We start from the raw sequence: 12500 nt of genomic DNA on the forward strand, positions 1-12500 counted from the left end.
ACTAACATAACAAATGCCCTCACTAGCTGCATAAGCCGTTTTCACTTTGATGTTTGCGTATTGATAACCATAACCAAAGCTTCATTATCTATGCGGAGTAAAACTTTCCTATGCTGCAACTTTCCAGTCCATAGGCACAGGCTAAGAATCACAGGGACCATTTCTAAAAATGTGATATCTTTCATAATTGAACCCCATTGTTTAGGCCAGGGAAAAAATGACCATTCTCCATTGAAAAACAGCCACATCCAAGATCAAGGGAACCAGCACTGTCTGAGAATAATTGTTTTACGCTGCTGTCTAACCATGAGTCCGGAGGGATATGCGTTACACCATTATTTTTTTCTAAAAAAATAAGCCACATATCTTAATCGAGCTTTATTGCCTCTGTCATACGTAATATATGATGTGGATGCTTTGCATTGACCATCGCATCATAGCACCTACGCAGGAAAGTCCTCGCTGACCTTATAGCCTGACAGAAAAATGACAATTTTCCAATCAGTGACTGAAATTCCCTTAACGTAACCTTTCTGTTCTAAAGTACCTGCATTATAGCTACCCGCAACTCCTCAACCTTATGCAACGGGATCCGAACACTCATATAAAGCGAATCCAGCTCTAATCTTCAGCAATAGGAACCCCCAGCAAGCTACACATCTGTTCGAATGTACCAACAAGATCACTACAATGCCCCGTATTGTCAGCCCCCGCAAAAATAAAGTCATCTAAATAATGATCCAAGGAGTCCCATTTTGAAAAATAAGTAAGTACCCACTGCAAGAATGTAGCAAACATATCAAACAGTGCACAAGATACTCTGCAACCCATAGGCAAAAATTTATCTAAGTAAATATTACCATCATTATCCTTCAAGCCTAACAAACAGACGTCGTCTGGACAAATAGGTAACATCCGAAATGCTGATTTTATGTCACGTTTGGCCATTTCGGTGATAAAAACCAAGCTTAAAAATCCTATCTACCACTGTATCTTATGAGGTATAATTCACACATCTAAGATCACCACTTATGCCATCATTAGCATTACCTCCTTTTGGACAAGACAAATGTGTAATAAGCCGCCATGATCCATCCGATTTTGGAACGAGGCAAACAGGCGAAAGTTTTAAATTTTCTTTTGGAGAATACTTAAACCTGCCCGCAAATCTATCAGCCGCCGCCGCACTGTTTATTTTTTGCTTTAAAATATTTCAATGTAAACGTGCTGACTTCAAATAGCATGCATCCGTTGAAACCCTTGGCCCGGTAAACCCAAGACGAAAGCCTTTCCAAAATCCCTCTTTAAGTATTTCGGCACTTGTCTATTTGTATAAATGTTCAAATATAAAATAATAATATGAAAGAAATAAGCACATCAGTATTTATCGGTGATTGTCCTAGACTTAAATCAAAAATATTTTCGCATGTTTGCGTTAGGGTGTCTTGGTCTGAAACCCGGTCTAAACCTAGCTAAACGCGGGCCGTGGGGAGCAGCGGCCCTGCCTGGCAAGAATCCCCTATTTCCTTGAACCTGCGCTCCGCTGAAAGCAGACCTATATATATTAGAAGGATGATTACCATTACAACTAAGACAAGTATGCCTATACGGACAAGGATCCCTAGCACACCTGCTGTAATTAAATTCATAACATTTTCTTATCATGACTCTTTCCGCACCTGCCCCTGCATAGAAGGTCCCACATATAGCAACCATAGCTCATAATCAATTTTATCAAAGCGGGTACCAGTAGGATCAACCGCAAGGCGCGAACGGAACTGCTGGTCATAGGCTTTCCAACCCAGTCCTGCATGCCTCCTTTCCGCAGTCATAATTGTACTCATGTACTTGAGTAACTCCTGCGTCCTGTGAGGGTGTGCTGTTAAGAAGATACTAGCATATACTAGAAATGCGTCTCACCACCCTTCGATTGTATTTATTGATTTTGAAGGCTCAAGTGGTTTGATAACCAACTGCTAAGATGGACTGAGGTTCAAACTACGCACCTGTTCCCCTGGTTGAGTCTCTAATAGTAAAGCCATAGCTATGTACATTTTTGAAATAATCTTATTTTCAATGGCATGTGATGCATGCAAACCCTTCTGGTTGTGCACACTTGCAATTGGTATGGGGTTAGTGTCAAAATCAAAAGACAACACCTGTTCATTACCTGGGTAAGCCTCCACGCCAACTGGCACCTCTGGAGCTGTTGCATCGGGGATCAACTCAATACATGACCCAGGGGCTGACTCTGTAGCATGCGTACTAGTACCAGGGACTGCCTCTGCGCTTGGTGGCCCAGGGCCTGGCGCTGCACCAGATGACCCACTGCCAGTGACAGATTCCACAGTCGGACTAACGCTCTCAGGACGTTTCCCCTGTCGCCTACGCTTTGATACGGTTTCTGCAAGGTTTTCAAGTTCCATCATGGAAACCGTGGCGTGCTTACTCTTTGCTTTGGCCCTCGGCACTGTTGAATTGACTTGGACGTAATCGTTTAGAAACATGAAAAATAAAATAAATAACTTATTGAAAATTTCATATAACACTGCAACTTACTGCAGCAAAATCATTTTATCCCATAACACTGCTCTTACCAATAGCATAATACGAGATGATGATGATGACCACCACCAATAACAACCTTTTTAATCGATAAAAATCGAGCTCAAATAAATTTCATCCAATTAAATACATCACCTACAACTCTCCTTAAGTCATTATGCTTAAACTCTGAACTTATTAAACAATGATGCTGTACTACTTCAATTATTTTTGCCCAAATTGTTAAACAACATTTTTTCGAACCTATCGATTTTCGCCTGTTCCGTAAAGAGGAAGAGCAATGCGGTGTAAATCTAACGTCATCCGGATCAAATTATCCCTACTATTTTAGGTCACATATACTAAATTGTTTCCCTATATAATTCAATTTAAAAGCGACATCTTTAAGTGAAAATAAATGCAACACTTTGCACATAGACAGTCCCATAACCATACCCTTTCTTAAGAGCCATTCTAAGCGGAGTCGATTTGTGCAATAAAAAAGATATGTCATGTACGAACCAAGAAAGAACTTGTCAAAAGTCAAAATCGACTGTTTTTGAAACTTTGTTCTCCGGCCGATTTCTAGTGGAATGTAACTTTTTTCAGTACAATGTTTTACTAAAGTATCTAAGTTTATCATATTTTAGGGATTTAGTAGTGAGCACCTATGCATACCCTACTACTTTCTCCAAAAGATAAAGCCAGAACAATAGTTTAAAGTGTACAACATGCCTTCGAATCAACTATGATATTTTACAGCCTACATGGAACGGTTATTAAATATACTGTAACCTTTTACATAAGGCGGTGTAAACCTAACGTCATCCCGATCAAATTATCCCTACTATTTTACAGAGCAGAACAGAACAGGACAGACCGCACTCCAATAACGATCGGTTATCGATTAACGATAACCACTATTAACTTACCGCTAATGGACAAAACTTCTTTGTATTGACTTGAAAATATAGCTTACTTATGAAAGATGAACTTACAAATGGGTTGTCTGGAGTAATGAATAATTCGAATATACTGACGGCAATCCATTTTCAAACAGCCCTTTACATTTCACCAGTTAAATCAGTTACAAACAATATGGAAAGTACAAACCATAGACCGTTAACGAGGTATTACGCGAATTTCATCCAAAATTGAAACTTGAAATCATACACATTAGGTTATACTGTATCCGATTTAAAAACAGACTCATATTTATTGTTGTTAAAAATGGCCACGTGTTTTTAAGGAATTTAATGATCAATGGAAAATACCTTTGATCTACATTAATATCGTTTTGAAACCGATGTTGGATTTGCTCCATATATATTACTTTCTTCTTAACTACAAATTAGTATAAAATTAACCTTATAACATAGTTATAATAAAATAACAGAATAACCAGTGCCAGTATATAATGTAAATTTTTTAATTCAGGGTAATTAGCTAGGAATTTGATACTATGTATAAGATAGAGATAACATATCGGCAAAATTCACTTGACTTTAACATTACCTCTACGAACATCGGAGTGACGTATATGTACTTCTTAGATTGTTTCATGTCCGCAAACAGCTACAAAAAATGCTTGAAAGGCACACAATAACTTTTCGTTGCGAGCCTAGTTAGTGAGTAATCTGCCATAGTAGACTAGTTTTGCCACTTTTTGCAACTTTTAACGAATCTCTGACGCAAACTAAAAGTAAACAGATACAGAAATAGTAAGTATATATTACACTGCCCGTGGGAAAGCAATTTGATTTGTTTAATCTAGCGTTCTCGCATCGCGATTTCGTGTCTCGTATCGTGATTTCACTTATTCGTATCGTGTTCTCGCGTGTTCTAGCTTGTAATCCAGAGGTTCACATTGCGCAACAACGATACTTTAGCGATAAAGCTTGAACATTATTGAACATGAGACAGTAGCGCCGCTGGGGTAGGGGTATCCTGCAAGACTTCCATTCTTGCGACCCGGGTTCGATTCCCGGGCGGCGCATATTTTCTTAAAATTATATACTTTTTTGTACCTACAACTTTTTACTATATTATTCACCATTTGCACAGATTTAACTATTTCTGAGTTTGCTGGCAAGGTACGCGATGAATCACTGTGACCAAAGTTGACTTCTATTTTGCATGTGTCGTTTACATGTTTTATTCTGAACATAAGAACGAGTAACTTTCAACATGAATGCACTTTGTCAAATGAAGATCGGCGTATCGACAAAAGATGCATTTTATGAATAATACAAACTCGATACAAACATGTATTATTTCAAGTGACGTGTTCACGTATTAAGGTTCATGTAAAGTCCCAAAATGACCCCATATAGATGAAATTTTAAAATATAAAAATGATCAGTAATACCCAAAATAAGTTAATGAAATTTACATATGGTTGCAATAATCACATTTTTATTATATGTATACAATTAAAAAAACAACACTCACAAATGTTAGTCATAATGTAATTATTAGCAAAAATATTGCAATGTATGGCAAATTCTCAATTTCATTAAAAAAAACACAAATGCACCTAATAAAAACACCAACAGTATATGCAAGTTATATGTAAGGTACTCCGAGCATTGAATTGCGTCAATACAGCCCCACAAAGACACTATGCGTTTTTCAAAATGAACATGTCAATGCCATGAGTCGCTATTTATAGATTTTGGAAAAATACTAACTTTCCGCGCGCATAGCATGCGATCAATAAGAGTTATGATCTTATAAAATAAAATTAATGAAAATATATCATTTTCATAATATCTCCATAACAATGACCCTTACTTGAAACGCACTATTTGAAAAGAATCTTGATATAATTGACTCTCCTCCCGATTTATTTTCATCGGTCGTCCATCTTGGTCAGAAATGTGTATTGATTCGTATTTGCGAATTTGTTAAATATTGCTTATATTAAATATTTACTTTATAACATAACTTAAAATTATCTCAAAAACAAATTATACAAATTTTAGGACAAACGGATCGTGAGTAATTTATAAGTGATCGATTTTGAAACGAAATATTTTTCTTATATACTTCCGGCAAATAATGGCTACCTGAACAAGTAAACATGACAAGACAATAACAAATGCATTTTTTTATCGATGACAAGGTTTTTATAGAAATGTAAGTGTTCAGTTGGTTTAATATGTACGTGTTCCCAACATTTGTATAATTCATTTTTCCGATCCCACAAATATTATGCCTAGATCGTTAATTGAAATATTGTTTTGTCGACTTCCTTGAAACCGGATGTTTTATGCCCCACATGTATAACTAACGTGTATGGAGTTCGAGATGTGACATAAACATGTTGTATTTTGTTTTAAGGTAGCCAATAAGTCGTCTTTCCGAGTCCCATATATTTCAAATGAACAATCAAAGTGTTTGCCTTTTGGTAATATATTTTATTTTTTGTAATTGTGTCATTTTGTGACTATAATGAGTACTGTATTGCGAGTAAATAAGTAATTTTGAAAATGAAGGTTCACTGGTAAGTCTACCATACTTAAAGTAGTTCCCAATTATTGTGTTAACTTTTGACATTTTTTATGTTTTTCTTTTGCTTATTTTAGGATTGTTGGTGTGTGTTGTGTGGACTTTTCATTTGTAGTACCTAACATTAAGTGTATACAATATTTTGACCAAAGGAATTTGTTCAATTTAACTCCGTTTGTTATTTTGATAATTTCATGCATGCGCTGTATATTTCTTCAAAAGCAACATTTTGCATCATATTTTTTATTAGCATTTTCTTATATGTTCTACAAGTGTTTACGAGGCTATTGACTTATAAATTGAATTTATTGCCATAATATTTATTGAAGTATTCCTATGTGAAGAATACGCCTTTTACACTTTACATGAACCTTAATTCACAGAATTAACAATTTTCTAAATCATATAAGTATTCGCACTATAAACGAATGGTGTATTCAAAGCAAAATACCTGTTACGTTATAAGTTATCATCATTTGAAATTAAAAAAGTATTACAGATGCAAAACGATCGAATACTAATAGTAGTTGGATCGATTACATTAAGTAAAATATGCAGACATAATATAAAAATTTGTTTAAGAAAACCGTTGACCCATCCTCGGATATCGATGTAAAATGGAGGGATAAAATTTCAGATAACCCTCATCGTCGTCGGCTTCGGAGTATTGATTCTTTGGGGTTACTTGAATGACGAAGAGTTATTAAACGATTGATGTATTGCGTGCTATTGCATCATTTTACCCAATGTCATCATAGTAGTAGTAGTAGTTTTATTTTGGCACTGATACACAAATCATGGTAAGATACAAACAAATAGATACATTCTAACAAATACTGAAAAATGACTTGCTAAGTATTACATGGCATAATATAACAAATATAAGTTCAAATATATAATATTACCATGAAATGCTAACCATTACCAGGGATAACACAAAAAAGTGAAAATGATTTCACTTATTTTCATTGTGGTCCCAGATATTGGCAGCCTGCCACAGAAAGTCATGTTACTTGTATCAATGGTAATCACCATGTAAGCACAAAAGTACTAGTTCAGTAAGGAATGCTTAATGAGATCACATTATATATATCACATGTTTATGAGTATCACAATTGATGTTGTATCACAGATGTGTCAGTCATACTTTAATCCAACTACTTTAAGGACATTACATATTATTTAAAAAATACAATGATTTAAGATCAACAGTAAAGTAAAACATGGTCATTGTTTAACTAAAATTGGAATAAAACAGTCACAATAATTAAAGCCAAGTTAAAATGACTGTGATAAAATCAACTGACCATTAAGTGGGTTTTGATGGCTTGCTTAAACGAGTGGGGAAGATTCGATATCCCTACGTGATTGTGGGAAGCTATTCCACAGAACAATACCATTGTAAGCAAAAGATTTCTTACCAAAACTTCCAACTTTTGGTAAAGATAATCTCACAGTGTCACAAAAACTATAACATCTATCAAGTGAACCGGTCACAGGGAGTGCAGACACTCTAGATCTGGTACATCGGTCATGGGCCAAATTCAGGGGTACAAAATACTCCTTAAGATATTCAGGGCATGTGTCTGACTTAATCTTATGCACATGACATAGAGTTAACTGATCTACTCTCTTAAAAACAGTTAACAAGTTCAGTGACTTAAATTGTTCAATACCAACATGAGACCTGCTATGCATATTAAGGACAAATCTGATCAATTAATTTAGGGGAGTCTGAAGCCAAGTTTTCCAATATTGAGTCAAACTAGGATACCAAAAAGAGCAAACATAGTCAAAATGACATTGTACTAGGGACATGACCAAAGTTTTCCTAGTTTGAAGATCAAAATATGTACGCATTCTATATAAGTACTTTAACATGGTATGTGACTTTGTAACCACAGACCTTGCAATATCATTGCATGACAGATTTTGATCCAAAACTGCTCCAAGATACGTAACTGAACTTGTAGCTTGAATATTCGTACCATTACATAAAATATTTAAAGTACTTTGTGACCTTAACTTAGGCTTTGAACCAAAGAGTATGGATTCTGTCTTACCAAGATGAAGTGATAGCTTGTTATCTATAAGCCATTCACTTACTACACGCTCCATCTCTGATGATAAAAGAAGTTCAATGTCGGCTATATTTTTACCACGAACAAGGATCCCTGAGTCATCAGCATATAATAAAAGTTTATTTTGTATCACTGCCGACATGTCGTAAACGTAGATCAAAAATAGCAGGGGGCCTAAAATTGAACCTTGGGTTACGCCACATGTGACAGAAGCCATGTTGGAATGAATACCTGATACATCAACTAACTGATGTCGATAAGAGAACCAAAGGAAAGCATCTGAACTGAGACCAATGGCTTTTAATTTCATTATCAAAATACTGTGATTTACGGTGTCGGAAGCCTTCTGCAGATCAAGGAGAGCTGTTGGCAAGTTTTCACATGTAATTATGAACGGTGTGGCAGATAAGATAACATTCGTGAGATTGAGTTAATACTATTTTAGCTGATAGTAACACAATAAAGATGAATATAAATTCTGGATTTCGATAATGTCGGTATAATCAAACCGCTAAAATTGGAATAAACATAAATATAATGTATAAGTTACATAACGTAGATAATACCATTAAATAAATCTGCATACAAACACTATTATAAGTATAAAAACGTAATCTGATTTTATCTTGTTTTTTTTAAGTCAACACTGTTAACGAACAGTTTGAGTAGCTATACCAAACAAGTTCGAGCGTTTCAAATACATTCGGAAATATGCAGGGTTCGCAGGAATAAAAAGCGCAAATAGTTTAAATCGTTTGCGCGCCGAAAATGTTGAACCGCTCAACAATCTAACACAAATTAGCGAGTCACACACAACTGACAGGTGAGTTACACGCTCATTACACCAAAAACAATAAACATCGAATTATAACCATACCCCTGAGCGAAAACATTCATAACAGCACCAGGTGAAAACCAATAACTCACACCTTTGCACCTGGACTATCGATCGATTTGACCTCAACTTGACCTGATCCTCCCCGCTCCTCAAAAGAGCTCATCGATTTTTTTTCATTTTCTACTTCTATGAAAACAAATGCAAATATAAACATCTGAAGTGACCACATGTAGCATAACCAAATCCTTAAAAAACATTAAATACATGTTTGATTTCTCGTACTCGTGACAATTAGTCACCCATTCTACTACCCACTGATTAATTTTAACCCCATGTATATTAAACTTATGAATACTATAATTTCCCGTATTCTGGGCTTAGCGTTTTCTATATTTTATAAAACCAACTAGTAATTTAATTTGAATTATGAAAAAAAAAAGCAAATAATTTTTTCGATCAATACATACACTTTGAAGTATGAGTTTTGATTTAAATCAAACTATGTACAAATGTAACTTCATTGAAGTCAGAACTTACATGCCGCTATTATTGGCGCTACATGAAATATTATGGAATGTGATTTAACAGGAAAATACTCATTTACTTAACCTAATGACAATTTAGCACATATATTTTGCCTAATTACAATGAAGAATATATATATATATATATATATATTTATTGACGTCTGAATTTGTGATATGACCATATCGATAATTCTTGATATACAGACTATGTTACTGACCATTGAATCGCTTACTGTTTTCACGCTTAATGTTTTATCATGTATTATGTGACTTATAGGCCCGTTTGGGCCGGGTGCATGCCTTTTTGTAATTGTCGGTTGTTATTTCTATATATGTTTGCACATGTCACTTTAATAAAATATTTACTTACTTACTTACTTACTTATACTGACGGCAATCTATTTTCAGACAGCTCTTTACATTTCACCAGTTAGTTCAGTGACAAACACTATGGGAAGTACAAACCATACAACGCTAACGAGGTATTATATTACTTGAATTTCGTCCAAAATTGAAACTTGAAATCATATACATTAGGTTATATTGTATCCGATTTAAAAGCAGGCACACAATTATTGTTTTAAAAATGGGCACGTGTTTTTATAATTTAATGATCAATTGAAAATACTTTTGATCTACATTATTATCGCTTTGAAACCTATATTGGATTTGCGAACTATATATTACTTTCTTCTTAACTACAAATGAGTATAAAATAAGCCTTAAAGTTATCATAAAATAACAGAATAACCAATGGCAGTATATATTGTTCTTTTTTTTAATTCAGGGTAATTAGTTCGGAATTAGATACTATGTATAAGATAGAGATAACATCTCGGCAACATTCACTTGACTTTAACATTACCTCTACGAACATCGGAGTGAAGTATAAAGTATAAAAGGCGTCAATTTATTAAATGTTTGTCATATTGATTTCATTCAATCCTGCCAACAGGCCTGAAAGGCATTGCAGAAATCAGCCACCCGTGCTTTACCGACAAAGCTTGTACATTATTGGGTTTGATTGAACATTAAAAAGTAGCGCCGCTAGTGTAGTGGTATCACGCAAGACTTCCATTCCTGCAACCCGGGTTCGATCCCCGGGCGGCGCATTTTTTTAATCATATTTATTGTTCTTACAAATTTTTACTATATTATCCACCATTTGCACAGATTTAACTATTTCTGAGTTTGCTGGCAAGGTTTGCGATGAATCACTGTGACCAAAGTTGAGTGAAGCGAGCAATCTAACAAACTAAATTCGCTGTGTTCATGCCCTCTTTTAACTAATCTATAACACCAAACTAAGAAAGATGAAGACTTATTAAGTCTATAAAACGCTGTCAGGGGAAACTTATATGATTTCTTTAAAAAATTTGCCCACAAAAGCATTTTTGAGAAAACGCGAAATGCCGAATAGTTTTTGAAGAAACATGTATGGCATCAGGCGCGGGTAATAATTTAACAATGAAATATTGTCTATATATACTCTGAAACTCTCTTGGTTTGAGCATACCTATACTTACATCTTTACATTTAGTTATTTTGAACCTTTACGTCATTTATATCGTTACAGGATATATATATATATATATATATATATATATATATGCGTCAACATAGAGACCGTGTTGCGGCCTGTGAAAGCTAACATGCATGTTTTAAATACCCACATGTATGGATGGATGGATAAATTAAAATAGGTTTGATGTTTCTAATTTCATTTGCAACCATATATAATAAAAAAAATTGAAATAAACGTGCATAATTTGTTAGAGGTTATTTACATAACTAAATTAAATGACGCTTTCGCTGCTGATGTTTGTTTTCACAGTTGCTGTACCCAGCGCAGTCAATGCAACCAAAATGGGTATACATTTCTTTGAATTGTTCTTTTACGTTAATATAACGATTAAACTAATGGGGCAACTTCATTTGCTATCGAAAGTAAAATATATGCAACTGAATGAAGTCAATGTATATAGACAAAATATGCATACATTGAGCAAATATAGATCGGTATCAATTTTACATTTTTGTCATATAATGATATTCCATTTTCAGTCATAAGGTGCTTTGTTGTAACGGCAAGACTGCTATTTTGCATTTGTCGTTTACATGTTTTATTCCGAACATAAGAACGAGTAGCGTTCAGCTTGAATGCACTTTGTCAATTGAAGATCGGCGTATCGACATAAGATGCATTTTATGAATAATACAAACTCAATACAAACATTTATTATTTCTATTGACGTGTTCCAGTGTTTATTCACAGAATTAACAATTTTCTATATCATCTATTCGCACTTTAAACGACTGGTGTATTCAAAGCAAAATACCTGTTACGTTATAAGTTATCATCATTTAAAATTAATCAAGTATCACAGATGCAAAACGATCGAATACTAATAGTAGTTGGATCGATAACATAAAGTAAAATATGCAGACATAATAAAACAATTTGGTTAAGAAAACCCTTGAACCATCCTCGGATATCGATGTAAAATGGAGAGATAAAAAATTTCAGATAACCCTCTTCGTCGTCGTCTTCGGAGTATTGATTCTTGGGGGTTACTTGAATGACGAAGAGTTATTAAACGATGAATGTATTGCGTGCTATTGCACCATTTTTCCCAATGTCATCATAGTAGTAGTAGTAGTTTTATTTTAGCACTGATACACAAATCATGGTAAGATACAAAAAAATAGATACATACTAACAAATACTGATGAATGACTAGCTAAGTAATGCATGGCATAATATAACAAATATAAGTTCAAATATATAATACATCAATGAAATGCTAACCATTACCAGGGATAACACAAAAAAAAAGTGAAAATGATTTCACTTATTTCCATTGTGGCCTAGATATTGGCAGCCTGCCACAGAAAGTCATGTTACTTGTATCAATGGTAATCACCATGTAAGCACAAAAGTACTAGTTCAGTTAGGAATGCTTAATGAGATCACATTATATATATCACATGTTTATGAGT

General features: G+C 34.5%; 2 non-coding genes across 2 annotated transcripts; both read left to right on the plus strand.

Annotated features, from left to right (window-relative positions):
* Nucleotides 1–4469: 4469 nt before the first annotated feature.
* Trnag-ucc (transfer RNA glycine (anticodon UCC)) lies at nt 4470–4540 on the plus strand. Its single transcript has one exon. It is a non-coding gene; the product is annotated as a tRNA-Gly (tRNA).
* A 6001-nt stretch (nt 4541–10541) lies between these two features.
* Trnag-ucc (transfer RNA glycine (anticodon UCC)) lies at nt 10542–10612 on the plus strand. Its single transcript has one exon. It is a non-coding gene; the product is annotated as a tRNA-Gly (tRNA).
* The last annotated feature ends 1888 nt before the right edge of the window (nt 10613–12500 follow it).

This window comes from Dreissena polymorpha, chromosome 13 (genome assembly GCF_020536995.1).
Source record: "Dreissena polymorpha isolate Duluth1 chromosome 13, UMN_Dpol_1.0, whole genome shotgun sequence".
NCBI classification, from domain to species: Eukaryota; Metazoa; Mollusca; class Bivalvia; order Myida; family Dreissenidae; genus Dreissena; species Dreissena polymorpha.